The sequence below is a fragment of the Salmo salar genome, chromosome ssa13 (assembly GCF_905237065.1).
Source record: "Salmo salar chromosome ssa13, Ssal_v3.1, whole genome shotgun sequence".
In the NCBI taxonomy this organism is placed as follows: domain Eukaryota; kingdom Metazoa; phylum Chordata; class Actinopteri; order Salmoniformes; family Salmonidae; genus Salmo; species Salmo salar.
This window is the reverse complement of record NC_059454.1, coordinates 80,148,031-80,161,498: the sequence shown is the minus strand read 5'-3', so window position 1 is coordinate 80,161,498 and position 13,468 is coordinate 80,148,031.

Sequence of the window (13,468 nt, the reverse complement as noted above, 5' to 3'; positions counted from 1 at the left end):
TAGCCTAACCCTCAAACAATCATCTGAATGAGGAGAGATCTTGGATTGGGCTAAACTTCCAATTAAAAAACAAGGCAAAAGTAAACATGTTGCGCCCCACCTTTCAGAGTTTGCATTTTCAATCTCTTGTTATAGCGCCAAGGGTTACACTATCTGACCAATCAGTATCATTTTGTAAACAGCGGATGTCTATGGAAAATGCATAATTCACCCAAGTTTCGTAAAAATCTGGCCAGTGTTGTCTGAGACTAACGGACGAACGGACGGACAGAGGACAGATGGATGGTGACAGAGCCACGATCCTCTCCCTGATTTCATCGTGGGGACAACAAAAATAAATCTCATTTATTTTCATACAAAGGGTTACATTTTTTTAGGTTGTTAGTCAAAGGAACAGATCTTGTCAGTTGGCACTCTATAAGGCTATAGGGTTACAGGGTTACACTGACCAAGCCTTGTGTTGCTTTGTAGTTTTCCTGATTCTGAACAGACAGAAATAACTATGGAGGGCTTGAAGCTTAGCATCTTGGCCCATGCTGAGGCTCCAACCTACACCAGCCGAGCATATGTACCGCTATTGACCTAGCCCGCTCGTGGGAGCAAACTAGAACACTATAGAACTGCAGGGGAGGTATGTTTAATAGAACGCAATCATTGTTACATTGGCTTTTTGGAGGCCTTTTATGAGCTAGGTTTTTGTTTGCAATCATACGACTACTGCTAACAAATTGATTGATGGGCATGTTTTAACTGATTGAGGTAGTTATATTTTAGGAATGATGAGAAATACACTGCAGAGTGAATTCCAGATACAATGTGTTGTCTGTAATCCAGCCAAGCCAGTGTCATGGAGGCATAACCCCTTTTTCATGCTGTGTTACATCAGCCAATGAAAACCACAGGTAGTACATACATAGAAAATGTGTAGAAGGGTTGAACAATGGACACTATCTACTTAGGACCTTCAAAGGCTGTCCTGTCAACCTATCTGTCAGTCTTCTAAATGCAGTGCCAGCGTGTGAGGATGGACACAATCTGTCGTGATGAGGAATAGGTGTGGGAGGTAAATGGGGGTTGGAGGAGGAGGAGGGTGGGGGTGAAAGGTTAGAGGTCTGGGGGAAAGAATGGGGAGTCGGAGGAGCACTCTGTGCAGGTGAGTGGAGGTCTCGCTCCACACAGCTCAGCCTGTCGACAGCCTCAAGGACCCTTCAGTCAGTGGCATTCCCTAGGCTGGCAGCTGGATGGGAGGGGGAAGGAGGATATGTGTGTGTGTGTGTGTGTGTGTGTGTGTGTGTGTGTGTGTGTGTGTGTGTGTGTGTGTGTGTGCGTGCGTGTGTGCGTGCGTGCGTGCGCGTGCTTGCACTTGTGCATGTGTGCCGACTGTTGTCTGTCGGTGGGGCCACTGCCCACACATAAGTGAGGCTAACCTGATGAGTGAGGAGACACAAGGTGCCCTCCATGTAGCATGCCAAACTTAAGGGCCTGCTACATGGGTTACAAACCTTGGGGGTTACAAACCTTGGTTCTGACAACTTTGGCTGTCAAAGAGCTTGTGAGACCATCAAAGCCATGTGGTCATAGAGTGCGTGTGTGGGTGTGATGTGAAGGGACGGTGTATGGCTATATGGTGACTCTTGACTTGGAGTGCAATAGTAAACTTCAACCTCTCACAAGGCCTCCACTTGACCTCTTGAACACAAAGCTAAAGACAGTGCCACCTTTGCTAATGGTGACAGCAAGCATTTCCCAACGTAATTAAATACTTGTATAAGTCTGTTAATCCCCTAAATGTATGCTCAATACAAAAAACAATAACGTAAACACAATACTGAATTACTTTGATAATAGTCTTGTTGAAATGAATTCACTGAAATTTACTAGCAGAGATCTACCATGCCTTTAGAATAAGTTCTGAGTTCTGTCTGCATGCTACAATGCTACAATTCCACTGACCTCTTTCTGACCTCTCTAAAACATCTGATTGAACAATGAGGTTGAAATCTATCACAGAAGCACAGAAACAAAGAAGGTTTTAACTAATACTTTCACTTTGCGAAATAATTCATATAAGCCATGAAAGCATGGCTAATTCTATCCATTTTACAGCGGACCACTAGTAGCTAAAGGAATACAAATAAACTTGTTGCGCATTCTGTCTTTTTTCTTTCTCTCTCCACACAAAGCCCAGAGAGAAGCAGAGGAGGAGCTGTTAGCTAATGTGAACAGAATGTCCAGGCAGCTTTTTTGCTCAGCCTAACACCATCACATACAGCAGTTTTAGAACACCATAGTCCTAGGCCGCGAAAAATCATTGTCCTCTAAGAATAACAAAACAACCCCACACTAATTGTTACTGAAGTTTACTTTTCTATGTATTTTCCAAAAGTATCTGTTTAGCCAGGGTGGCTCTGTGGGAGTTGGCCTGTAATCGAGAGGGGAAAGGAGAGTTTAATGGACAGCAGTGAAAATCTTCCGGGGTTAATGTCAGCCGAGACCATATAATGACAATCGCCTTTGTGTGCCCTCTGGTCTAGATACTCGCTGTGAATGAGGGAGACAAAGAATTTGACTGGAGTGGTAAAGTCTTTGAGATGTACTGACCCGTACCTTAAATGGACTTTTGTGAGCCACTCCCCACCCTCCTGCTCTTTGTAAATAGGGCCCAGCAGTATGTGCTGTTAAATGCTGTTTTGTTGTTTGCTGTGAGCAGGCGCCTGGGCCGGCGCTCCGGGGCAGTTAGGATGTGTCCTGAGGCATGTTGCCTGGGAGATAGTAGAGGCAAGGCATGCACTGCAGCAACATCCCAGATAAAGACTAACTTGTTAGATGGGTGAGATGGGGGATTAGGGGAACTGGTGAAGGGAGGTGATGGAAGGTGGTTGAGTGGAGAAATATGTAGAAATAACGGGTGCTTTCCAGAGAAATAGAATTACCTGTAATTCTATTTCTATGGTGCTTTCCCTCAAAATCAAGTCAGTCAAACATTGTCACAGATATGGTACAGATGCTCTCATAATACTGAAGATCAAGACTCTTGGCACAGAGAGCACTCATTATTGAGAATGATTCAGCACTAAAATAAGTATAAAAACAGTTACCATAATAGGAGACACAAAACATGCCATGTGTTTTAGATCAAAGGCAGACATTCATGTTAATTGATGTCTTCAGATACTTATTCCAATTGATTTCAGCTGTAGCTATTTCTATAACGAAAAAAGATTTTCATTACACAAAGCTAATTAAAACTGACAAGCATATATTGCCTCATTTTACAATACCTCTATATGACAGTGTTATGATTAAACTCGAAAAGGGAATGTAAATCTCCATGAATATATAACATCAGTGTCCTTTCAAATGCATACAGGATTTTTTTGGGGGGGATACATGTTAAATACCAAAAACTTTTGCAAAAACTTTAAAATGTATTTTATTTGTATTTATTTTATGCATTTTAAATACATTACAACATATATTACTGAATGTATTTATATAGAATATACACTACATGGCCAAAAGTACAGTACAAGTCAAAGGTTTGGACACACATACTAATTCAAGGATTTTTCTTAATTTTTTACATTGTAGAATGATAGTGAAGACTTCAAAACTATGAAATAACACATTGAACTATGTAGTAACCAAAAAAGTGTTAAACAAATCAAAATATATTTTATATTTTACATTCTTCAAAGTAGCCACCCTTTGCCTTTATGACAGCTTTGCACACTCTTGGCATTCTCTCAACCAGCTTCACCTGGAATGCTTTTCAAACAATCTTGAAGGAGTTCCCACACATGCTGAGCACTTGTTGGCTGCTTTTCCTTCATTCTGTGGTCCAACTCATCCCAAACCATCTCAATTGGGTTGAGGTCGGGTGATTGTGGAGGCCAGGTCATCTTATGCAACACTCCCATTACTCTCCTTCTTGGTCAAATAGTCCTTACACAGCCTGTTGGGTCATTGTCCTGTTAAAACAAATGATAGTCCTACTAAGCGCAAACCAGATGGGATGGAGTATCGCTGCAGAATGCTGTGGTAGTCATGCTGGTTAAGTGTACCTTGAATTCTAAATAAATCACCGACAGTGTCACCAGCAAAGCACCCCCACACCATCACAGCTCCTCCTCCATGCTTCACTTCATATATCCAAGATGGCGTAGCAGTCAGACGTGTGTGTCACGATCGTTATATAAATAATCGGACCAAGGTGCAGCGTAAGTAGAGTTCCACATATTTATTACAGTGAAACTTCAAAACATCAAAGAATTAACGAACGTGCAATACGTAGCGCACATAGGCACTCATACAAACAATATCCCACAACACAGGTGGGAAAAGGGACACACTAAGTATGATCCCCAATTAGAGGCAACGATATTCAGCTGCCTCCAATTGGGAACCATACTCACACTCCAACATAGAACTATAATAACTAGAAAAACCCCCTAGTCACGCTCTGATCTATTACACCATGGAGAACCCCGAGGGCTCTCTATGGTCAGGGCGTGACAGTGTGTTTGTCTTGTCCCGTGTTAATGAGTCTGTAAAGTCTGTATTTCGTTTTTTTCTTATATATTTTACTCTCACTTTCCATCTACGAACTAAACATATTTTCCTGCAACCCGCCTCACCCAATGTGATACAGATCTGTAATTTTTTTATACCTTATAACTGGAACCTCCATCAGAAGCTAGCCTTTAGCTCAGACACTAGCCAGCTTTAGCTCAGACAATTACCTGCCAATCTGCACAGCGCAATATCAACCCAGAGAATATCGGACTCCTTTTCTCCACCACATCACTGGATTTCTGCCGCAAGCTCTGGACCATCACACTGGATCATCGCAGCTAGCTAGCTGCAACCGAGTGGCTACTCTTGGCTATCGCATCTGTCCCGAAGCAAGCACCAGTTAGCCTTGAGCGAGCCTCAAGCTAGGTTAATCTCCTGGCCAGCCAACGGAGTATACCAGCTAATTCTTGGGCTACAATAGCTCTTTTGCCAATTGGCCTGGACCCTTTATTGTCGACACGGAGCCCCGCCGATCCATCACAACTGGCCTGCCGACGTAATCGTCTGATGTGGTTTCAACAGGTGATTTCAGTTGCGATGTCGCCAAAAGCCATCTGCTAGCCCCGGCCTGCTAGCTTTCTGAACGCCGTGTCTCCCGCTCGGCTAGCATAGTAGCAATGACCAAATGGCTCCCTGACTCACCTATTGCTGCTTATTGGACCCTATGATCATTTGGCTACACAGCTGATGCCTGCTGGTCTATTCATTAACACTGTACCTCATTTTGTTTATCTGTTGACCCCAGCCTCAACTGTGTGTACCTAACTGACCCTCTCTGCCCATTCATCGCCATTTACCCATTGTTGTCTTAGCTCTCCCGACCAACGCCCGTGATTGCTTTATGCCTATCTCTAATGTCAAAATGCCTTCTCTACTGCTATTTCGGTTAGTTATTATTATTATTATTATTATCATTTGTTGACCTCTGTAACCGTAAAAGCCTTGGTTTCATGCATGTTAACATCAGAAGCCTCCTCCCTAACTTTGTTTTATTCACTGCTTTAGCACACTCCGCCAACCCTGATGTCCTAGCCGTGTCTGAATCCTGGCTTAGGAAGGCCAGCAAAGATTCAGAAATTTCCATCCCCAACTACAACATTTTCCGTCAAGATAGAACTGCCAAAGGGGGCGGAGATGCAATCTACTGCAGAGATAGCCTGCAAAGTTCGGTCTTACTATCCAGGTCTGTGCCCAACAGTTCGAGCTTCTACTTTTAAAAATCCACCTTTCCAGAAATAAGTCTCACTGTTGCCGCTTGTTATAGACCCCCCTCAGCCCCCAGCTGTGCCCTGGACACCATATGTGAATTGATTGCCCCCCATCTATCTTCAGAGTTCGTACTGTTAGGTGACCTAAACTGGGATATGCTTAATAACACCCCGGCAGTCCTACAATCTAAGATAGATGCCCTCAATCTCACACAAATTATCAAGGAACCTACCAAGTACAACCCTAAATCCGTAAACATGGGCACCCTGATAGATATCATCCTGACCAACTTGCCTTCCAAATACACCTCTGCTGTTTTCACCAGGATCTCAGCGATCACTGCTTCATTGCCTGCATCCGTAATGGGTCTGCAGTCAAATGACCACCCCTCATCACTGGCAAACGCTCCCTAAAATACTTCAGCGAGCAGGCCTTTCTAATCGACCTGGCCCGGGTATCCTAGAAGGATATTGACCTCATCCCGTCACTCGAGGATGCCTGGTTGTTCTTTAAAAGTGCTTTCCTTGCCATCTTAAATAAGCATGCCCCATTCAAAAACAGATATACAGTAGCCCCTGGTTCACTCCTGACTTGACTGCCCTTGACCAGCACAAAACATCCTGTGGCGTACTGCATTAGCAACGAATAGACCCCACTTTTCAGGGAAACAAAGGCTAGCTTTTTCAAACAGAAATTTGCATCCTGTAGCACTAATTCCAAAAAGTTTAAGGACACTGTAAAGTCAATGGAGAATAAGAACACCTCCTCCCAGCTGCCCACTGCATTGAGGCTAGGAAACACGGTCACCACCAATAAATCTACGATTATCAAGAATTTCAATAAGCATTTTTCTACGGCCGGCCATGCTTTCCACCTGGCAAACCCTACCCCGGCCAACAGCTCTGCACCCCCCGCAGCAACATGCCCAAGCCCCCCCGCTTCTCCTTCACCCAAATCCAGACAGCTGATGTTCTATAAGAGCTGCAAAATATGGACCCCTTCAAATCAGCTGGGCTAGACAATCTGGACCCTCTCTTTCTAAAATTATCTACCACAATTGTTGCAACCCCTATTACTAGCCTGTTCAACCTCTCTTTCGAATTGTCTGAGATCCCTAAAAATTGGAAAGCTGCCGCGGTCATCCCCTCTTCAAAGGGGGAGACACTAGACCCAAACTGTTACAGACCTATATTCATCCTGCCCTGCGTTTCTGAAGTCTTCGAAAGCCAAGTTAACAAACAGATCACGACCATTTAGAATCCCACCGTACCTTCTTCGCTATGCAATCAGGTTTCCGAGCTGGTCATGGGTGCACCTCAGCCACGCTCCAAGGTCCTAAACGATATCATAACAGTCATCAATAAAAGACAGTAATGTGCAGCCGTCTTAATCGACCTGGCCAAGGCTTTCGACTCCGTCAATCACAGCATTCTTACCGGTAGACTCAAAAGCCATGGTTCCTCAAATAACTGCCTCGACTGGTTTACCAACTACTTCTCAGATAGAGTTCAGTGTGTCAAATCAGAGGGCCTGTTGTCCGGACCTCTGGCAGTGTCTAAGGGGGTGCCACAGGGTTCCATTCTCGGGTCGACTCTTTTCTCTGTATATATCAATGATTTCGCTCTTGCTGCTGGTGATTGTCTGATCCATCTCTACGCAGACGACACCATTCTGTATACATCTGGCCCTTCTTTGGACACTGTGTTAACAAACCTCCAAACAAGCTTCAATGCCATACTACACTCCTTCCATGGCCTCCAACTGCTCTTAAATGCTAGTAAAACTAAATGCATGCTTTTCAACCGATTGCTGCCCGCACCCGCCCGCCAAACTAGCATCACTACTCTGGACAGTTCTGACTTAGAATATGTGGACAACTACAAATACCTAGGTGTCTGGTTAGACTGTAAATTCTCCTTCCAGACTCACATTAAGCATCTCCAATTCAAAATTAAATCTAGAATCGGCTTCATATTTCGCAACAAAGCCTCCTTCACTCATGCTGCCAAACATACCCTCGTAAAACTGACTATCCTACCGATCCTTGACTTCGGAAATGTCATTTACAAAAAATCTTTCAACACTCTACTCAGCAAATTGGATGCAGTCTATCACAGTGCCCTCCATTTTGTCACTAAAGCTCCATATACTACCCACAACTGCGACCTGTACGCTCTCGTTGGCTGGCCCTCACTACATATCTGTCGCCAAACCCACTGGCTCCAGGTCATCTATAAGTCTTTGCTAGGTAAAGCTCTGCCTTATCTCACCAGAGTAACACCCACCCATAGCACGCGCTCCAGCAGGTATATTTCACTGGTCATCCCCAAAGCCAACCCCTCCTTTGGCTGCCATTCCTTCCAGTTCACTGCTGCCAATGACTGGAACGAATTGCAAAAGTCACTGAAGCTGGAGACTTATATCTCTCTTACTAACTATAAACATCATCTGTCAGAGCAGCTTACCGATCACTGCACCTGTACACAGCCCATCTGTAAATAGCCCACCCAACTACCTCATTCCATATTATTTTTTGCTCTTTTGCACCCCAGAATCTCTACTTGCACATCATCATCTGCACATCTATCACTCCAGTGTTAATGCTAAATTGTAATTATTTTGCCATTATGGCCTGTTTATTGCCTTACCTCCCTAATCTTACTACATGTGCACACACTGTATACAGATTCTTCTATTGTGTTATTGACTGTTTGATGTTTGTTTATCCCATGTGTAACTTTTTGTTGTTGTTTTTGTCGCATTGCTTTGCTTTATCTTGGCCAGGTCGCAGTTGTAAATGAGAACTTGTTCTCAACTGGCCTACCTGGTTAAATAAAGGTGAAATAATAAAACATTTTTAGAAAAACGGTGGGAACCACATATGCGTCTCACAAAGACACGGCAGTTGATACCAAAAATCTCAAATTTAGACTCATCAGATCGGACTGACTGATTTCCACCGGTCTAATGTCCATTGCTCGTGTTTCTTGGCCCAAGGAAGTCTCTTCTTCTTATTGGTTCACTTTAGTAGTGGTTTCTTTGCAGCAATTTGATTATGAAGGCCTGATTCACACAGTCTCCTCTGTACAGTTGATGTTAAGATGTGTCTGTTACTTGAACTCTATGAAGCATTTATTTGGGCCCCAATCTGAGGTATAGTTAACTCTAATGAACTTATCCTCTGCAGTGGAGGTAACTCTGGGTCTTCCTTTCCTGTGGCGGTCCTCATGAGAGCCAGTTTCATCATAGCGCTTGATGGTTTTTGCGACTGCACTGGAAGAAACTTTCAAAGTTCTTGAAATAATTTTTTTCTTGAAAAAAATAAAATAAAATGTTCAGGATTGACTGACCTTCATGTCTTAAAGTAATGATGGACTGTCGTTTCTCTTTGCTTATTTGAGCTGTTCTTGACATGATATGGACTTGGTCTTTCACCAAATAGGGTTATCTTCTGTATACCACCCCTACCTTGTCACAACACAACTGATTGGCTCAAACGATTTAAGAAGGAAAGAAATTCCACAAATTAACTTTTAACAAGGCACACCTGTTAATTGAAATGCATTCCAGGTCACTACCTCATGAAGCTGGTTGAGAGAATGCCAAGAGTGTGCAAAGCTGTCATCGAGGCAAAGGGTGGCTACTTTGAAGAATCTCAAATATAAAATATATTTTGATTTGTTTAACACTTTATTGGTTACTACATGATTCCATATGTGTTATTTCATAATTTTGATGTCTTCACTATTATTCTACAATATAGAAAATAATAAAAATAAAGAAAAACCCTTGACTTCATGATTCCGTATGTGGGTAGTGTTCTCCTGGGATCCGCTTTTCCACTGCTCCAGAGTCCAATGGCAGCAAGCTTCACACCACTCCACCCGACGCTTGCCATTGCGCATGGTGATCTTAGGCTTTTATGCGACTGCTCGGTCATGGAAACCCGTTTCATGAAGCTTCCGACAGTTATTGTGCTGACGTTGCTTCCAGAGGCAGTATGCATAATAATAATACAATCCATACTCAAAGGCTAGACCAATTACAGTTGAAGTTTACATACACTTAGGTTGGAGTCATTAAAACTCATTTTTCAACCACTTCACAAATGTCTTGTTAACAAACTATAGCTTTGGCAAGTCGGTTAGGACATCTACTTTGTGCATGACACAAGTAATTTTTCAAACAATTGTTTACAGACAGATTATTTAACTTATAATTCATTGTATCACAATTCCAGTGGGTCAGAGGTTTACATGTACTAAGTTGACTGTGCCTTTAAACAGCTTGGAAAATTCCAGAAAATTATGTCATGGCTTTAGAAGCTTCTGATAGGCTAATTGACATAATTTCAGTCAATTGTAGGTGTACCTGTGGATGTATTTCAAGGCCTACCTTCAAACTCAGTGCCTCTTTGCTTGACATCATGGGAAAATCAAAAGAAATCAGCCAAGACATCAGAAAAAAATTGTAGACCTCCACAAGTCTGGTTCATCCTTGGGAGCAATTTCCAAACGCCTGAAGGTACCACGTTCATCTGTACAAACAATAGTACGCAAGTATAAACACCATGGGACCACGCAGCCGTCATACTGCTCAGGAAGGAGACGCATTCTGTCTCCTAGAGATGAACGTACTTTGGTGCAAAAAGCGCAAATCAATCCCAGAACAACAGCAAAGGACCTTCAGAAGATGCTGAAGGAAACAGGTAGAAAACTATCTATATCCACAGTAAAACGAGTCCTATATTGACATAACCTGAAAGGCTGCTCAGTAAGGAAGAAGCCACTGCTCCAAAACTGTCATTAAAAAAACTACGGTTTGCAAATGCACATGGGGACAAAGATCGTACTTTTTGGAGAAATGTCCTCTGGTCTGATGAAACAAAAATAGAACTGTTTGGCCATAATGACCATCGTTATGTTTGGAGGAAAAAGGGGGAGGCTTGCAAGCCGACGAACACCATCCCAACTGTGAAGCACGGGGGTGGCAGCATCATGTTGTGGGGGTGCTTTGCTGCAGAAGGGACTGGTGCCTTCACAAAATAGATGGCATCATGAGGAAGTAAAATTATGTGGATATATTGAAGCAACATCTCAAGACATCAGTCAGGAAGTTAAAGCTTGGTTGCAAATGGGTCTTCCAAATAGACAATGACCCCAAGCATACTTCTAAAGTTGTGGCAAAATGGCTTAACGACAACAAAGTCAAGGTATTGGAGTGGCCATCACAAAGCCCTGACCTCAACCCTATATAAAATGTGTGGGCAGAACTGAGAAAGTGTGTGTGAGCAAGGAGGCCTACAAACCTGACTCAGTTACACCAGCTTTGTCAGGAGGAATGGGCCAAAATTCACACAACTTATTGTGGGAAGCTTTTGGAATGCTACCCAAAATGTTTGACCTAAGTTAAACAATTTAAAGGCAATGCTACCAAATACTAATTGAGTGTATGTACATTTCTGACCCACTGGGAATGTGATGAAAGAAATAAAAGCTGAAATAAATCATTCTCTCTAATATTATTCTGACATTTCACACTTTTAAAATAAAATGGTGATCCTAACTGACCTAAGACAGGGAATTGTTACTTGGATTAAATGTCAGGAATTGTGAAAAACTGCGTTTAAATGTATTTGGCTAAGGTGTATGTAGCAATGACCTCTTAAATCAGTTTTGTTTGATGTTTTTCTGCCACGGGTAATATGCCGGTATGCTATGTATAGTCTAACCGCACAATCTTCATTTTAATTCCGTTTTTTTTTTTTCGGGCTTGGGCTCATAAGCCTATTGCGTACCCTCTAATATGCATATGGTTGTTTTGAATGAATCATCACCTTAGAAAGCACTGTCCATTTTGTTGTGTTAAGCTTTGAATACAATAATTAGAATTCCCTTCTCCCAGCTGCCATGCTCAGAAGCTCCTCTCACTCACATGGCTCTGTCAGATATATAAATTCTTATTAGCCAATGCCCTTCACTTGATCTGTCTCGTAACAGGGGCATGGGAAAAAATGACATGTCATCTATGCACTTAAATAGCGAATGGAGGACGCTTTTCCCGTGCTTCATTTTTATGCCAGACAGGTAGGCTATACTCCTGTAAAGCAAAGCAATGTGCTTAATATTAGGAATTTTGATAAATAGATATAGTAGGCCTAACCGCCATAGTCCCTGTGCCCAAAATGCCAAGGTAGCCTACCTTAATGACTATCGACCCGTATCACTCAAGTCTGTAGCCATGAAGTGCTTTGAAAGGATGGTCATAGTTCACATCAACACCATCATCCCAGACACCCTGAATCAATGAACAGCATTCTCACATAGGTGTTCCTTTTGTCCAGGTGGGAAAGGGCAGTGTGGAGTGCAATTGAGATTGCCTCATCTGTGGATCTGTTGGGGCGGCATGCGAATTGGAGTGGGTCTAGGGTATTCGGGAGGAGGCTGTTAATGTGAGCCATGACCAGCCTTTCAAAGCACTTCATGGCTACAGACGGGAGTGCTACAGGGCGGTAATCATTTAGGCAGGTTACCTTCGCTTCCTTGAGCACAGGGACTATGGTGTTCTGCTTACAGACTCAGACTCAGTCAGGGAGAGGTTGAAAATGCGCGCATGCTTTGGGTACACGTCCTGGTAATCCATCTGGTCCCGTGGCTTTATGAATGTTGACCTGTTTAAAAGGTCTTGCTCACATCGGCTACCGACAGCGTTATCACACAGTCATCCAGAGCAGCTAGGGCTCTCGGGCATGCTTCAGTGTTGCTTGTCTCGAAGCGAGCATAAAAGGCATTTAGCTCGTCTGGTAGGCTTGCGTCACTGGGCAGCTCGCGTCTGGGTTTCTCTTTTTAGTCCGTAATAGTTTGCAAGCCCTGCCACATCCGATGAGCGTCAGAGCCGGTGTAGTAGGATTCAATCTTAATCTTGTATTGGCGCTTTGCTTGTTTGATGGTTCGTCTGAGGGCATAGCGGGATTTCGTATAGCCGTCCGGATTAGTGTCCTTCTCCTTGAAAGCGGCAGCTCTAGCCTTTAGCCGGATGCAGATGTTGCCTGTAATCCATGGCTTCTGGTTGGGATATGTACGTACGGTCACTGTGGGGACGACGTCGTCTATACACTTATTGATGAAGCAGATGGCTGAGGTAGTATACTCCTCAATGCCATTGGTTGAATCCCGGAACATATTCCAGTCTGTGCTAGCAAAACAGTCCTGTAGCGTAGTATCCTTGTTTATCTGATCACTTCCGTATTGAGCGAGTCACTGGTACTTCCTGCTTTAGTTTTTGCCCTTAAGCAGGAATCAGGAGGATAGAATCATGGTCAGATTTGCCAAATGGAGGGCCGGGGAGAGCTTTGTATGCATCTCTGTGTGTTGAGTAAAGGTGGTCTAGAATTTTTTCCCCCTCTGGTTCCACATGTGACATGCTGGTAAACATTTTGTAAAACTGATTTAAGTTTGCCTGCATTAAAGTCCCCAGCCACTAGGAGTGCCACTTCTGGGTGAGCATTTTCTTGTTTGCTTATGGCCTTATAGAGTTGATTGAGTGTGGTCTTAGTGCCAGCATCGGACTGTGGTGGTAAATAGACGGCTTCAAATAATATAGATGACAACTCTCTTGGTAGATAGTGTGGTCTACAGCTTATCATGAGATACTCTACATCAGGCGAGCAATAACTCGAGAATTC